The following is a 17,556-nucleotide window of genomic DNA, read 5'->3' as shown; positions in this document are numbered from 1 at the left end:
GAAATAATCTTATAAATGTGTTAGAAACAATCGCAAGAAAGAAAAAAACATTTGAATACTTATCTTGGGGTTCATTTCCCTAACATCAACTTATCTGACCTTTTCTGCTTGTCTCAGACATATACTAGTTATTGCAAATAAGGGAAACCATGGGATCTAGAATATCATTACTTTTAAGGACAGTAAGGACCCTAAAGTAAAAACTAAACGTTTATCACTTTCCATTCTTCAGCTGACATGGAATATGTACTTTTGGTTAAAATGTAAGCTTCATGTTAAACAAGGACATATTACTCAATGTCAATATTGTTCTGTTGAAAGCAAGACTAAAATAACATTTAATACATTATTAGTCAACCTTAATTTAATAATCTTTATAAATTGGGCGTTTAACTTCTATAGTCTCTAATAATGTTAAAATCTTCATACCACAAACCAAAACACAAACACTTCTTACTCACTTAGGATATTATATTCAATAAGTGGACCAAATAAAATTCAGAAATAATCTTTCCCTATCTGAAAATTAGACTAAAAGATGAAGGGGAGGGATTGTTTTATAAAAAATTCAAAATCATGTATTTAGATGTTTAGAACAAAACTTCTCTAGAATATTAAGTTAGTTGTTGAATTTAAAGAAAAGAGCTAATCAAAAAGAGTGATGCTTACTACCAAACTAAAAGCAGTCACTTCCCTAAGGTAGACACTGTACAGTAGTCTACATGTGATATCCCACTAATTAATCAGGACATTAAATGACATCCCAGACCATGTACTCTACTCCTGGGTTGTTAAGTTGTCATCTCCATTGGAGCTGGAGGTCCCACTAGTATGCAGACCTCTAACCTAACTTTTCATGTCAGTGAAAGTTTGAGAATGCTACCAGAAAGCTGGAAGTCAGTCCTGTTTCCACTAGATTTAAATGTATTTGAGGAAACCATCACTCTCTCCAACACTTTATCCTTGGGAAGATTTCATTAACTGCTACCCATGAAAGTCACTTCCCTTGAGTTTCTGAGATACATGGAAAAAGGTAAGCAGGAAAGAAAACCAGTGGAGGGTCCTTCGGAGAACTTACTGATGATATTCATGAGCCATAACAAATGTGGATGGGTTCATTAACTGCTTGTCTAGAGTTGCTTTATCTTGGAAGTTGAAAAAACTATGCAAAGGAAATCATGAGAATTACAGATCTTTTGTTATGTGTCTTTTTCTATCCAACCTGGCAGAATTTCTGAGTTTCCTCAACTTTCTTTACTGTGTTGTCACCTTAATAAACAGAAAAATTCACTATAAAGCAACTATACAGCTTTTGAAGTTTAATATAATGGTTGATAATTACATCTTTAATAAAATAAGAGATGATATATTTAATGTGACCTAATTTTCACCGAAATGACAAAGATTCTTGATGTTGTATTTTATTACTAAAACATATGAAAATGTTTTTCATATGGGAAAACAATTTTCAGATGAGAAAACAATTTTGTAAGTATATCAAGAAAAAAGATCAACATTAAGCAGATCATTCAATCTAGGAAAATACTTTCTTTTTACTATAAATCATCAATCAATGTACTTTTATGTATTCAGATCTTTAGCTTAATTTTTTTCAATAAAAATCTACTTAGTGCCATAAAAATCTATAGTAATATCATTAATTATACTTACATTATTTGTCTATGATCACATATTCATTTTTCAGATTCTTGATTACTATGTCAAAAGCAAATTTCAGTTTTTTTATCAACTGATCAGTTTTAAAATGTCCTATAAGAGCAATTCTCATGCAAAAACACAACAGCTAGTTATCATTTTATTCACTGGGATTTCTTTTTATGGTAACTAAACCCACACAAAGTCATTTTTGGCATCCATTGCCAACAAAGGAGCTGGTATTCCAAACAGAGCTGCACATTCACATTTAAAAATTTTCCCTAATGTTTTTCAGGGCTGTGAGGATAAAAGTCAGAGGACATGACTTTTGAGTGTCCCAGGGATGGTGCTACAGCCCCGTGGCACTCTCCAATCTGTATGAATAGGCTATATGGGTATTCAGAGGTAATGGAACTAAAGGAACTGAAACAAAGGGAAAGAACACGATGCATGGAAGGGCTGCCAGTTTTCTAAAAGTGTGCCCTCTCCTTGGCTACTCTTCATCGTCCCACTCAAATAAATCTGGCACCAAGTTAAGTGATTTTCTTAAGACAGGCCCCAAAAAGGAAGACCTAGAAACAGCCTACTGCATAAACCTCCTCCAAGGTCTCCTCAGGATAATGTCTGATGGGACTGGCAGTAAAGCAAGCTTCCCCAGTTCTTCATGCTAGGATATTTTGCTATGAAAAAAACATACAACTTCAGAAAATTAATAATCAGTACTTATCTGCTGGCAAAAGTCAAGTGACCATTAAATAATAAGATTCTAAATAATACTGGGGAAAAAATGATGACAACTTCTTTCTCTCTCTAATATTTAGTGAAATGAGACATTTTTGAAAATCAAAATGGTAATTTGGTCTTTTCCAGAGAATGTGGCAGGATCATACTTACAAACAAAATATATGTCTTCTGGTAGCGTTATGGAATGGCATTTTAGAAGTGATCTCCATGTATTTGTTTAAAGCCTGGCATCAAGCAGCTAAAACTGTTTTATATGAATACCTGTGCAGGTTAGAGCACTGCTGCTTTAACACACTGTGTAGCACTGCTGGATCAGTGTCAGAGCACAGGGGCTCAGAGGGTACCAGACTAGAGAAAAGGGGCCTACTGAAAGGTATGACCGGTGCTACAGTCCAACTGAATACAGACTTATTTCCACAGATGATTTACTGAAGGCATTTCCTGAGAGCCAACTTCATTATAAATGCTCCTGTCAGTAAAAATTCCTGTAACAACCTCAATTCTTCCTAAGGTGAGCAAGCTGCTAATAGGAAAAGAATGCTGTACGTTATATGAAAGCCTGACAGACAATTCAGAGAAGTTTTGGAGAAAGTAAAAACTGACTTGACATATTTACAACATAACTGGATAAAAACTTAAACCTGGGATTCAAAGCTGAATTATATTCTTGCCTATGGCTGTAATGCACATACCACACAGATCTCTGTAGAATGTGCACACATAGGCAAGATATTCATAACTTACCTTGATTCAGCATGCTGCTTTTAACATTAGGTCATTAATGTTTTTACAATCTTTCTGAAATTGTGATTTCACTTTTCCAGTGGCCTGTTTCCCCAGCGTACAATAAAAATTATTACTATAAGATTACCAAGGATGTACTATGAATTGCATATGGAAATAAACACTTCCACCAAGAAACTCTTTCCAATGGGTCTATCTTAGTAAAGAAGAATCTGATTAAAACTGGTCTATTATGAAAAACAAAATAAGTAAAATTTACACAGCATTTTGCTCTCTAACTGCAAATACATATTGTTTTCCTCTCAGAGTTGATGATAAAATCCATTAATATAGAGGCTCATGGTAGGTACAAACTCCTTTTCAAGGTAAACATTAAAAAAAAATAGAAGGGCCAGGTGCTGATGTGGCTTATGTGTTAGCTACTTTGGAGGCTGAGATCTTAAGGATAATGGTTTGAAGTCAGCCTGATCAGAAAACTCTGTGAGTCTTATCTCCAATGAATCAACAAAAAGCCAGAAGTGAGCCTGTAGCTCAAGTACTTGAGAAGAGCAACCTAGAATAAAAAAAGTCAAGTAAGAGCTTGAAGCCCTGATTTCAAGAGTGAGTACTGAAATGCACACGCACGCACACACACTCACACACACACACACACACACACACACACACACACACACACACACACCCCAATTAAAAAAGCAATAGAAGAAAATGATGAATTTCAGTTATTAACCTGTTGTCTTCATATCAATAAACTGCATCACAGCTGTCTTTGCTTCCCAAGGTGCCAACTTTCTCCCCAGGAACTCATGCACAACTTCTGGAAATCTGAAGGATGAATAAGAACATTTAAAAGATGATGATGTTGGAATTAACTTTATAGGCATATTTATTCTGAAACGGTCTGCTTTTAGGAAATATAACCTGGGACTGCAGCTCTAGTTATGTGTTTTTTTAAAAATTCCCTTTCTTTTAATATAGTGTAAATCTTTTACTTATATTAAAAGGAAATGCCTGTAACAGAATGGAGGCAATTACAAAAATAATGCTGGAGTTAAAACTTAGTGTATTGGAAACTAGGAACCCACAGTGGCCCAGGCTACCATTCTGCCTCAGAGCTGAGATTTCCACACAGTTCCTTTTGAATCATCATCAAGTAAGCGGCATAGTATGCTTCTCAGATAACCTCACAGCAAATTCTTTTTTCAGCTGTTATGTTCTGTGCTAAAATTAATTTCTGAACTAGGAATCCAAAAACAACCAAAGTCGAATCTGAGTCTTCAGTGGCTCTAGTATGAAAGAAAGAGAGAGATCTTTCTCGTACTTAGAATTAATACTTATCTAAATCTAATCCAACGAAATGCAAAGAAGATAAAGCTACTTAATCTAAGTAGATTAATCAGTCAACAATCTGAAGCTGGTTTGGCTCTTAATAGCCACACACAAAAAAGTCATCAACCACCTAGTGCAGCCTAGCACAATGGTTCAGAGCAGAGGTGCCATACTCCAAAAGGCTGAGGACTGCAAGTTCAAGGTCAGCCTAGGCTCCATGTTGAGACTAGTACATTGTCCATAGATGGTCAATGTATATTTGTTATCTCTTCAAACCAACCAACAAGCAACATTGTTGTTTCTTCCTGACATGGTGATTCCAATATCCCTTGCAAAAAGACCTAAAGCACTGAAACCTGACAGTGAAAATGTGGTTCCCTGAGGACCATCTAGTAGTAGCTTTCCAAGGAAATCGTGTTTTCCTTTTCCTCTCCTTTCTGCACATCACCACAGTAGGACTTTGGGACACCCTGTGCACTTTGAGACATGAATCATCATAGGCAAGTAGGCCCACTTGGTTCCTCAAAAGACACAAAAGGTGCAAAAATAGCGTCTGCAATTGAAGCAAGAGCCACGTCAGCAACCAGATGAATGTGGGTGGTCAGATAAGATTCTGCTTCTGCAAAGGGCAAATTATTAAGCAAATGTTAGAATTATTTTCTTTTTTACACTCTTGTTCCTCTTGCCTCAAATCAACCATTTCCAAATCAAAAATGGCAACTGGCAAGCTCTACTCTTCTGGAAACTGGGAGGTCCATCAATGCCAAAGAATATGACTGATTATCACTGAAGGCACAGTGATGGTTTCAAAACAAGAACAGACACAATGCTTAAGATAATTATCTATATACCTTTAAAAAATCTTTCATATTGTTATCTTCAAAAGGTTTCACATTAACATGCCCATTATGTGTACAATGCATCTTGATCAGTCACCCAAACTTCCTTCATTCTCCCTCATCAATCCCATCCTCACCCATTTCAAGTTTCCAAGTACATTTTTCATGTATGTTCATTGAATATTATGACTGGATTCTCTACAACTATTTTCTGTGTGTGAAAGAGTGGAGGGGAGAAAGAAGGGGGGGGATAGACACACACACACACACACACACACACACACACACACACACAAAGACCTGGGTATTGAACTCAACCTGCGAGCTGTCCTTAAGCATTTCTGGCTCATGGCTAGTGCTTTACCACTTGAACCACAGCTCCACTTTTGGCTTTTTGGTGGTTAATTGGAGCTAAGAGTCTCATGCACTTTCCTGTCCAGACTAAACAGGATCTGACAGCCCCAATCCTCAGATCTCTGCCTCCCTAAATAGCTAGGATCATAGGTATGAGCCACCAGTGCCTAGCTTTTTACATCTATACTTTTAACACATCAAATAGTGTCTCCTTTTTTTAAGTAAAATAGAATGGCCTCAAACAATCTGTACCCTGGTAATATAAACTATTCTAAAGGAAAACGTATTTCTCAGATTAACAAGATCATTGAGTTGTTTTGCAATTTAAGCAAAATGGGGAGCAAAACTTTATCATATCCAATGACCACATGACTGACAATCCTATAGTCATTAGATCTAAGAGGCAAGAAGTGAGGGGAAAGAGTTTAATTTTCAGTAAACTAGTACTAATCCCAAATCTTCATTCCTACCAATGGCCTCCATAAACTAACCACACTGTGTAAGCCTTCCTTCCCCCTCAAGCTGTGACTAAGGCAACATTCTTGATTCTGACTGGGACAGTGACTCATAGAAATGGGAAATACTGAAATTTCAGAGCATGGATTAACACTCTCCTCTCTCTCTCTCTCTCTCTCTCTCTCTCTCTCTCTCTCTCTCTCTCTCTCTCTCTCTCTCTCTCTCTCTCTCTCTCTCTCTCTCACCCCCCTCTCCTCTCCCCCACGCCCTTTTTATTGAATAAGAGAATTTAAAAATTGGCTCAAAAGACATGACTATATGACTCATAACTTCTTTAATATTGAGTTTTCCTTTAAAAGACAAATGAATCAACACTAACAATGCCATGTTTATCTTTTACCTTATAGATACTCTCAGGAGTCTTTAATTTCCATTTTCTGCTTAGCAAACACAAAATGTTTCTCTCTTTTTTCTATTTCTCCCTATTTTGACCCTGTTATAATAACATAAATCCTTGGTAAAACTTTAAAAAAATTAAAAGAAACTCCCCATAGTGTGATTTTAAAGCAAAGATCCAAATGATACAAATAAGAAAGATATGACCCCAACTTGAATGATTTTGCCCCAAATCACTTATGTAACAAATTGAAATCAGTAATGGTCTCTACAAGGGAGGTAATTATTCTTACTAAGAAAATAAAGACATGCAGATACCATCTCAGAAATTTTTTGCATTAATTCTGAGTTTTGTGCCTCAGTTATTACATCATAATAAAAGGAAAACGTATTTTCAAACAGGTCTTCATAATATATGCTCATGCATGTTCCCTAGAAATGAACAATTCACACGTATCCTACATAGTAATATAAAATGGTAGATTATGATTACTTTAACTTTTACTTCAAGGTTATTAGATTCATAAGAACTTACTAGGCAATGAAATCTTAATATTTAATAAAACTAACAGGTTTTCAGTAATAGTGTTAACAAATCTTGTAAAATGTCTCCAAGTCATTTAAAATTCATTTCTATATATATATGAGGTGAAAATTACCTTTCACTTTCCTAAGCGCAGCTGATTTTTCTGAAGGTTAATAGACAAGACCCTTAAAAATAGTTTCCATTCATCCATCTCTTATTCCTAAGAAAAAAATTTTAAAGTTTGAGTATCATTGTTTCTATCCACATCATCATTTCTCAGCCTTCCTTTTAGAAGAAAAAATAATCCTTGGCATTAACTATTGGAGTCTTGAAGGTTATTATCATTTAAGATAAGTGAGGATAAAGTTGGGCTAATGATTTTAATGAGAAGATGCATAAGACATTTGAAAAATATCCACTTGTGGTACAATTCTTTATTTCCATTATCTATTACTCCAAATTTAAAGTTATGATTTAACATGACTTAGATAAAAGCTCCAAGATACTAAAGTTTTGATGGCAAACCTACAAAGCATATTAAGTATGTTGTACTTGTTTTCCTGAAGCTACACAAATACCTACTACATCATAATTTTATGAAAAGAGTTGGCAAGATAAACCAATTATACATTAGGTGAAATTTTCATAATAAAAAAGTAAACAAAGTGGTTGAACAAGTTTACACTCCCACCAACAATGCAGTAAGGTTCCCTTCTGTCCACATCCCCTCCAGCATCTGTTGTTATTAGAGTTCTTGATTATAGCCATTCTAACTGGGGTGAGGTGGTATCTCAATGTTGTTTTGGTTTGCATTTCTTTTATGGCTAGAGAGGTTGAGCATTTCTTCATGTGTCTATTGGCCATCCTTCTTTCTTCTTCAGAGAAGTTTCTCTTTAAGTCTTTAGCCCACTTATTTATTGGAGGTTCCTCAAAAGACTCCACATAGAGCTCCCCTATGACCCAGCAATCCCACTTTTGGGCATTTACCCAAATGATCACAAACAAGACCACACTAAAGCTACCAGCACAACTATATTTATTGCAGCCTTATTTACCATAGCTAAGATATGGAACCAACCCAGATGCCCCTCAGTAGATGAATGGATCAAGAAAATGTGGTATATATACACAATGGAATTCTATGCCTCCATCAGAAAGAATGACATTGTTAGGAAATGGAAAGACTTGGAAAAAATTATATTAAGTGAAGTAAGCCAGGCCCAAAGAAACACAGGTCCCATGGTTTCCCTTATTTGCAATTACTAGTCTATGTCTGAGACAAGCAGAAAAGGTCAGATAAGGTGATGTTAGGGAAATGGACCCTAAGATATGTATTCAAATGTTTTTTTCTTTCATGCAATTGTTTCTAACACATTTAAAAGATTATTTCTTTGTTGCTTTGTATATCCCTCCCCCACGGTATAACCCCTGCTTTCACTGTATTTGATGTTGGTATAATTTGTGGAGGGAAAGGGAAAAAACAAATCGTTTAAATAGGGATACAGGTGGACCCATTGCAACAATGAGACGTACAAGTTGTATATCGAACACGAACTTTACAACTTGGGGGGGTGGGAGGGTTGGGTTTGGGGGGGAGGATGGGATGGGAAGGGGAAACAAAGGAGGAGGCTACAATGATTGATAAGAAATGTACTCATTATCTTGCCCATGTAATTGTAACTCCTCTGTACAGTATTTTCATAATAAAAAAAGTAAACAAACATTGAGTAAATTTCATGGAAAACTAAGAGATATGGCATCTGCATGCTCAAAGGATGAGCATGACTCTTTGTCCCCTATAAAACAAATAGGCCACTTTAATTCCATAGGAAGGGCTAGAAAAGGTTCAAAATTAGTGGTCAAAGATGGGAGATGGTCCCTCAATGAGAAATTGATGTTAAAGACATGCTACATCGAGTTCACAAGGCTTTCCTTCAGGGTTACTTTACCCTTCTATTTAAAGAAGACACAGCAGCTCTAATGATCCATTGTTTCACTCTGGAGTGGGAAGAGTACCAAGACAGGGGTTCCAGAGGTTCTACAGTCAGCATGTATATCCCAAAAATAAATACAGTTATTACTTAACTATTGAAATTTAGGGGCTGAGGCATAGCTAACTAGTTCATAAAAGCATGAACCCCTGGGTTTGATTCCCAGTGTTAAAAATTGTAAATAACTGTTAATAACTGTAAGTAATTCCACAGCATCCTTTGGTCTCCTATTGATTTTACAGAGTACAAAGCAGACATGGGACTCAGTACTGTGAAAATTAGAACTGCTATTTAAAAAAGCAAGTATGGGCTAGGATGTAGCTCAGTGGCAAAGCACTTGCTTAGCAAGTGCAACATCCTGGGTTCAATCCCCAGTATCAAAAAAACAAAGACTGAAAAAATACAGTTTTTAAAAAAGCAAGTACATGCATATTAAAGATTGTTACATAAGCTTCTCTAACTAGGTTTTTAAACTCTTTTATGACCCTTTGAGATAATTATTGAATACCTACTCTATGTTAGAATATAGGCTAAGTTAAAAATACAAAAAAGGAACAGATATGCACAATATGTAAAAGCTCAGACCTTTAAGAAGGAGATATAGAAGAAACAAGTTCAACAAAATATTTCGTGTCATGACATCAATATAAACACAATACCAGGGAGATGGCAAAAGAAACTGTCAGTCCACTCTAGAGTTAGGAAATACCTTATAGAGACAGCCACTAGGTCAAGCATTTAAAGAAACTAAGAATGTGAATATTCAAAAGGCCACAGCTTTCAATGGTAGCTTTAGGAACAAGTACACTTGTAAGATGAAGTGAAAATACAAGACTATCATTCCAGTCTGTCTAGAGGTATATGTGCTTTACTTTCAAGCAGTAGAATGACAGATTTGAAAAAACAAGGTGCTCTCATTACTACAGGGTTGAAGTTAGGTAATAATTGTTGAGCACAGTTATTTCTGTTTTAACACTATGAGTGATTTTAGTCTCAAAAGTATATTAGCCTTCCAAGCCCACAACCAACAACAACAATAACAACAAAAAGTATATTAGACTTCTCCTTGAGCTAAGCTAATTACAGTGTACTGCACTTAATTTAATCTTTCTTTCATGATTCTGGGTAATTATTGTGCTTTCTAGTCACCAAACTGCATCCTGGCTGTGCTCCTCTAGATTGTGAATACTCGTTATGTATCCTTAACCACGTCATGTTTAACAAGGCCAGGATTACAACTGAGGTTTAGCTACAACTCATCAACTTCTGTTATTATTTAATTTTTGAGCTTATTCTAAACTATATAGAGAATGTGCCATACTGTGCAAAAATTTTCAAACTGCTAAGGTTGATGAAAGGGGGAAGATCAGAGAAGTCAAAATCTTGCTTAAAGGCTCAGAGCACATTACGATGGTTTTGTCTTGCAGTTTGTCTTCAAATTTTCAAGTTAACTCTTTTCCAGTGTCCATACTTCTTTTCCTTTCAAAGTTTATTAATTTGGCCACAACAACTGAATAAGTAGGAAAATAAAACCTTAAGAATAAAGGATCTTGACCTTTGAATGAACAAAAACATTTATTATCCACACTTTAAAGTTGTATCCCTTACAGATCTAAGATAGGAACAGTTTAAGAAAACAATTTAAAGTAGTCCATGAGCTATTTGTCAGCTTCTACAGAAAAATAAAATCATAAATTTTAATCTTTCTGAAATGAGTATGTTAGCAAACTTGGATGCCAATTTCTACAACTGGTGCATTATTAAGTGTCCCAAAGAAACGCAATTACTTAATTTGTAATCAGTTTTCAGTATCAACTGTTTCCTGTTCTCATATGGTTTATTATAATGTAAACTTTTTTTTTTTTGCGGGTCCTGGGGCTTGAACTCAGGGCCTGGGCACTGTCCCTGAGCTTCTTTTGCTCAAGAGTAGCACTCTACCACTTAAGCCACAGCACTCCTTCCTGTTTTTTCTGTTTATGCGGTACTGAAGAATCAAACCCAGGGTTTCACGCATGCTAGGCAAGCACTCTCCTACTAAACCACATTTCCAGCCAATGTAATGCTTCTAAAGTATTTTAACTACAGTCATAGTATTACCTCCCCTAATGCTAGTCACTAGAAATTCACAATACTAAAATTACCATAGGGACAGAAGAGACAAAAGGATCCCATCTCAACAAGTACTTCTGCACAGAGGTGCACATTGCATTGCTTTATCTGGCCTACCAGATGAAGTGGAGTTGTGTTTGGTTTGGGGGTCAGTTATAGAACTTGAACACAGAGCTTAGGCACTGTCCCTGAGCTTTTTGGCTCAAGGCTAGCACTCTACCACTTTGAGCCACAGTGCCACTTCCAGTTTTCTAGTGGTTAATTAGCCATAGAGGTCCCCTGGACTTTCTTGCTAGGGCTGGCTTTGCATGGCTAATCTCAGATCAGATCTCAGCCTCCTGAAGAGCTAAGATTATAGGTGTGAGCCACAGTTTCAGGCTCCACATACAGTTTTATCCAATTTTAAAATCCCATTTATTTCCTCATTTGTGGTTGTCTTCCTAGTTTTATGCTTCTTTCCTTTCCTTTCCATCCCTCTGTTCTATCCCTTAATGTTTTTATATAGGTAAACAGTTAATTACTAAGCAACCATAAATATTTACTGATAACTCAATATTCAGAAGACTAAGGATAAAACAAAAAGATTATTTGACCACTATATTGTAGTGACAAACATGATAACAAATTCATAACTCTACTATATTTTTTCTCAAGTCTTACTTTATGTTAACTACTTGATTGCTACTAGTATATAAATAAAGTCCAGACTCTTTCTCCTGGTTTCCTTTTACTCCTGGGCATAAAAAAAGATCAAAAGGTAATTTGGGATTATGCAAAGAATGTGAATAGAGATATTAATGGTAAAATATGCATTGTTTTTGCAGATATTTATAAAGTATACAAGTATACCTTGCCTGAAAAAAAAAATCCTTGTCTCAGGAAGAGCATTCCCTCTCAATGGCATTGATCCCCAAAGCACTGAGAGCAGAGCTGAAAGTAGAATTGTGCCTCATATCCCATGTGATAAATGAGTCTCAAGAGTTATGGGGGGAAATTATCCTCAATTTTCTTAAACTAAATCCACAGAGTAGAGATCCCTCAAAGAGGATCAAGGCATGGCCTATGTCTGCTTTAATAAAACCACATATGCCCTATCTATGTCTAATAAACTGAGCTGCTTAACGAATTAATATCATTTAAGTGGGGTTAGGCAAGTGCTATACTCCTTTTGCTTTTAGTCTGTTTCTTAGTTAGGGTCTCGAGCATTAACCTAGACAGGCTTCAAACCAAGATCTTCCAACCTCTACTTCCTATGTAGCAGGAATTTCCGGTCTTTACCATCATATCCTCGCTTGTTCTGGAGATACGGTTTCACTTTTTTGCCTTGGCTGGCCTTGAACCTCAATCCTTCTATGTCTGATATTAAGTAGCTAGGATGCCCATAGATGTGTACCATGAAAAAGTATCAACCCCATTTCTTTTGATGACAATTTATCCAGAGACTGAAAATTTAGTTCACATGCCTGTGTAAAAAATAAATAACCCCAGAAAAAAATCAAATGATTTCCAACTCAATACTATCCCAGAATCTATGAGACATGTGGGGTGACCAGATACTATCTCCTTTAAGACTTTAGAAATGGATATAAGATTGACACACTGAAAATAACTTGAACATCTGAAATATTTAGAGGTTAAGAAGCTATACGATCAAAAAGGACTTGAACAACCAGGTAGGTGCAGACAGAAGTAAGTGATTCAAATGCAAGCCATGCTTTACCCAAATGAAGTAACTAGAGAAGCTTTATAATTACCTATTCTACCTGGTTATTTAGGTAACTCTTGGCACTTTGATAAACACTGGACGGCCTTTATTCGTTCCTGCTCACTTTAGAATATATCATTGCCTAAAAAGTTTAGGGTTCTAAAAACACTCACTTGAACCAGACTTTGCAAGGTAGTATTAGGCAAATTCTGAAGGACCATTCAGGATTCCACATGATGATCCAATCACTCAGTCAAATTACAAATTACATTTTTCCAAATCTTACATACACTAATAAAATAAAATAAAATATCACTGAATGCATATTTCTTATATATTTATATATTTGAGTTTTAATACAGGTAGTACCTCACTTAACAAAAAAAAAATCTGTGGACCCCCGGTGGCTCACTCCTATAATCCTAGCTACTCAGGAGACTGAGATCTGAGGATAGCAGTTCGAAGCCAGCCTAGGCTAAAAAAGTCCATGAGACTCTGATCTCCAATTAACCACCAGGAAACCAAAAGTGGCGCTGTGGCTCAGATGGCAGAGTGCTCACCTTGAGCTAAAGAGCTCAGGGATAGCGCCCAGGCCCAGAGTTCAAAATTGACAAAACAAAAAACAAAAAAACAAAAATCTACACTGCTGCTGTGCAAATCAATTTCAATGAAACCAAGTACAAATGCAGAATAATGTAAGCTGGGCAGTAGTGACTCATGCCTGTAATCCTAACTACTCAGGAGGCTGAGATCTGAGGATTGAACTTCAAAAGCCAGTTCAGGCAGGAGTCTGAAACTCTTATCTCCAATTAACAAATAGCTGAAAGTAGAGCAATGAGGTATGGCTCAAGTGGTAGAAAGCCAATCTGGGTAAATAAGTGAAAGGATAGCACCTAGGCTTTAAGTTCAAGCCTCAGTTCTGGCAGGAAAAAAAAAAAAAAAAAAGAATGTGCATGTACGATTCAAGATAAGCAACACAAGATTCCTACCTTCAAAGAGCTCAGTGTACAGTGAACATGGAAATATACATAAACAAGAAGTAAGTGCAAGAGACATAAATGGTATTGTGAGAGTAAAGAACAGAGGTTGATAGAATTGTATTTAAGAAGCATTATGGAGGTCTTGAAAGGTTTACACTTGGTATGTAGAGATATAGAGGAAAGGTATTTCATGTGAATGTATTATTGTGCAATAGACAATAGCAAGAAATGGTGGAAAACAGCCTGTATAATTAGAACAGAGGACAGACAGAAGTAACGTGAGTTAAGGCTGAGAAATGGCAGCACTTTATACAATACACAATGAGAGCCCTGAGCAGTTTGAAGACAATCACTACAATCTCATCTCATTTTGTCCCCTTTCAGGCTAACTTCTACTTAGGAAGTCTGCAAAAGTTTAAGAGGAAGTTTAAGAGTGACTTGGTGCTGAGGGGAAAAGATACAAGTGGTAAGATAACTAATGAAATAATAGAGTCTTGAGAAAACTGGGGGAAAGGGAGTTCAAGAGCAGAGTTAAAAGGATCAGTTCAGAAGGAAGAATGAAAACTTTCCTGTTTTACAATGAAGGGAAAGAAGAAAGAATGAAGCAAGATCACTGGTTGTCTTATCTTCAGAAAAGTAAAAGAGTGGATCATCTAACAGGAGGAAGGCAGTACTGGCTGAGGGCCTGAAGAATTATGTATCCTGGAAAATTAATGTATATACATACATTAAGAAGAAAACTATTCCCCACTAGATCACTTAAAAATTGTTTTGGAGCTGGGTGCCTATGGTTCATGCTGTAATCCTAGCTACTTAGGAGTTTAGGTGGCTGAGATCTGAGGATGGAAGCGAGCCTGGACAGAAGTCCCCATGAGACTCTCATCTCCAATTAACCACTCAATAACAGGAAGGGGAGCCGAAGCTCAAGTGGTAGAGTGCTAGCCTTGAGCACAGAGGCTAAGGGACAACATCCAGGCCCTGAGTTCAAGGCCTACAACTGACAAAAACAAATGTGCTGGATCACAACATGCCAATTCTGTGTTGATAAATGCACTACAAGATTCTCAAGATGGCCAGGCATCAGTGGCTCACGACTGTAATCCTAGCTACTCAGGAAGCTGAGATCTGAGGATTGAGGGTCAAAGCCAGACGGGGCGGGAAAGTCCGTGAGACTCTTACCTCTAAATAACCACCAGAAAACAGGAAGCGCCTCTGTGGCTCAAGTGGTAGAGCGTTCACCTTGAGCTGAAGAGCTCAGGGACAGTGCCCAGGCCCAGAGTTAAGGCCCATGACCAAAAAACAAAACAAAACAAAACAAAAAAACAAAAAAAAACCTCCCAAGATGGCAAACTAAACCACTATCTGTGCACAGATTTAAGACAATTTTTAAACAATTACAAGCCATTTTAGATACTTTCTTTAAAGTTGAAGAGTATGCAACCAATCTATTTTTATTAATTTTTTTGCACTAAGGATGCTTTGCCTTATTAAATTAGCTGCACACAGGTATGCTTAACCACGAAAGCCATAGAATGTCCTACAGGATACAGAACCATGGCTGGCACTGTAGGAAGTCAGTAGATATTTGTCAGGTGAATGAATAGGTAAATCAATAAATGTGAAGCTCTGAATGCATGAAATAATGAGGGGATGCAAATTTCAATATTAAATTTCAAACTAGATAATTCATCATCTTATACCAGTTTTACTACTTGATAGCTGGGTAATTTTGGACAATTGGCTTAAACTTTTCTGATCTTTTTTCACTCACATTCCTTGATGTTGTAACCTCAGTGTCTGGTATAGTGGGAATTCCATAAACTGGTTTTGAAAAGATAATGGAATCAAAAGGGAATCCTGTGAGAAAGCATGTTTCAATTAAAGATGTTGGGCTGGGTGTGGTGGGGAAAACCTATAATCCCAGTGCTTGGGAAGTCTGTCTAGGCTATATATATATGCATATAGAGAGAGAGCAAGACTATCTGAGAAACAAAGAAGAGATCATATTGCATAATTCTATATAAGTATCCAAAACAGCATGTTGCAGTTATGGTGTGCAGTTATGGGCTGAGTATCTATTTTCCATAGCCTCAGTAGTATTTGAGGTGCTATTTTTCAGTGTTCCAATGAATAACTTATCAAAAGAAATTGATGATGATGTTACACCACATTTTCTTTCCCAACTCAATAATAAACAAATTATGTACTTCTTACACAAAGTAAGCTGTTAACAATTAAAAAGAAACTATAGTAGCTTACAATTTTTAACTGCCTTTTAAAGTAAAAAAATTCATGGAAGGAATTTACAAATTTGATAAAAGAAACTTAGAAGTTTTTAAATCTGCAGGAAAATTTTATCTTTACTCCAGACTAGCTTTACAGATACAATGTTTCCAACCTAGAGTATGCTTGTATGATTTAGTAGGAAGCTACCAACTAAGATTTTCTTCTTCCTGTAAGAAGTCTCTAGGCTTCTAAAACATGTGATTTGTTCACTAAAATCATTTCCAACTTCAAATACTATCTCTACATTTGGTTGCTCACAGTAGTAGATTTAAACTAAACAATATGTGCACATATGTAGCAAGGAACTGTTTCCAAAATGAAATCTATTTGTATATTTCAATCATGTTTGGTAAGCACAACTGTGAAAACAACTGGTTCCAGGTACATTACCAAAAAAAAAAAAAAAAAGCAACAGGAACTCGAATAGTTCTTCTCCTTCAGCTTGATTGCACAGTACTGATTCTTTAAAAAAATAAATTTACAAATATAAAAGCTAAGATATATGTAATACAACTCAAGAGGAACAATATTTTTCCTTCTCTGAGAAATTGCACATGAATAATATGAAAATAATATGGTTAAATTATATTATCTTTGAGACATGGTCAAATTTCCAGCTACTGTCAAAGCTCAGGAGGAAACATGGTAAATGTATCTGACATTTTCTTGGACACAGATAACTTACACTGGCATATCTGCAGCAGACTGAAGGGGGTTGGATGAAAATTTTGTATTTGTGGAACCTTGGTAGGGTTACTAATCAGATTTATAAGCACATAGTTTAACAAGTTTTGACTCCATTTCGAAGTCTCAAATGAACCTGTCTTATTAAGGCCCAAGCAAAACTATCCCAAGTGTAATAAAAATAGTAAACGATGAGATAAATAGCCTGAAAATCATTTTCAGAGTCATTGTGATTAACATTTTATTTAATTTGATCTTTCTTTTTAAGTAAATCCAAACTCTGGGGAATGTGTATTTGGGATTCCTAATTTAGATTTCTGCCAATATTAAAGATTAATCTTTAATATGAAAATATCGGCTTAATTTCTATGTCCTTCATACTTACATAAATCATTTGAAGAACACAATTTAAACAATGCAACCAGAAATTATCCATCCTGAAAAAAAATCAAAGTAAAATTTGAAAAGTGGGTTTGTTTCAGCTTTGAAAGCAGTTACCCAGAACATATAGACTGAAGAATGGCTTCAGTTCACACGTTCAGTGTTTCCGAATTAAGCAGTAGTATTATATGAAACTTCACTTTCGTCTTCTTCGTGTACCACTGAAGAGCAAAGAATTTGCTTGAAGTAGCTTAGTGAGAATCTTTTGGAAGTGTTATTGGTGTTGAGCTCAGTGATAGAGTGATTGCCTCCAGTTTTGTGTGGCACTGGGTTCAATCCCTAACACTGCAAAATAGGAAAGATTCTTTTGGTGCTG

The 17,556-nt window shown here is 36.1% G+C and overlaps 1 protein-coding gene across 1 annotated transcript in view; it reads right to left on the bottom strand.

The window, feature by feature from the left end:
- Hivep2 (HIVEP zinc finger 2) overlaps positions 1 to 17,556 on the bottom strand; it is a 181,098-nt gene that overhangs the window by 29,656 nt on the left and 133,886 nt on the right. Inside the window, exons 4-5 of the mRNA XM_070010544.1 lie at positions 7,178 to 7,264; positions 3,875 to 3,969 (exon numbers count right to left, since the gene is read on the bottom strand). The gene's annotated coding sequence lies outside the window, so the exon portion shown is untranslated. The remainder of the gene's footprint in view (positions 1 to 3,874; positions 3,970 to 7,177; positions 7,265 to 17,556) is intronic.

This window comes from Dipodomys merriami, unplaced genomic scaffold, assembly GCF_024711535.1.
Source record: "Dipodomys merriami isolate MVZ:Mamm:240054 unplaced genomic scaffold, mDipMer1.0.p SCAF_8, whole genome shotgun sequence".
In the NCBI taxonomy this organism is placed as follows: domain Eukaryota; kingdom Metazoa; phylum Chordata; class Mammalia; order Rodentia; family Heteromyidae; genus Dipodomys; species Dipodomys merriami.
The sequence above is the reverse complement of the archived record's forward strand: the minus strand, read 5'-3'. Positions and strand labels throughout refer to the sequence as shown.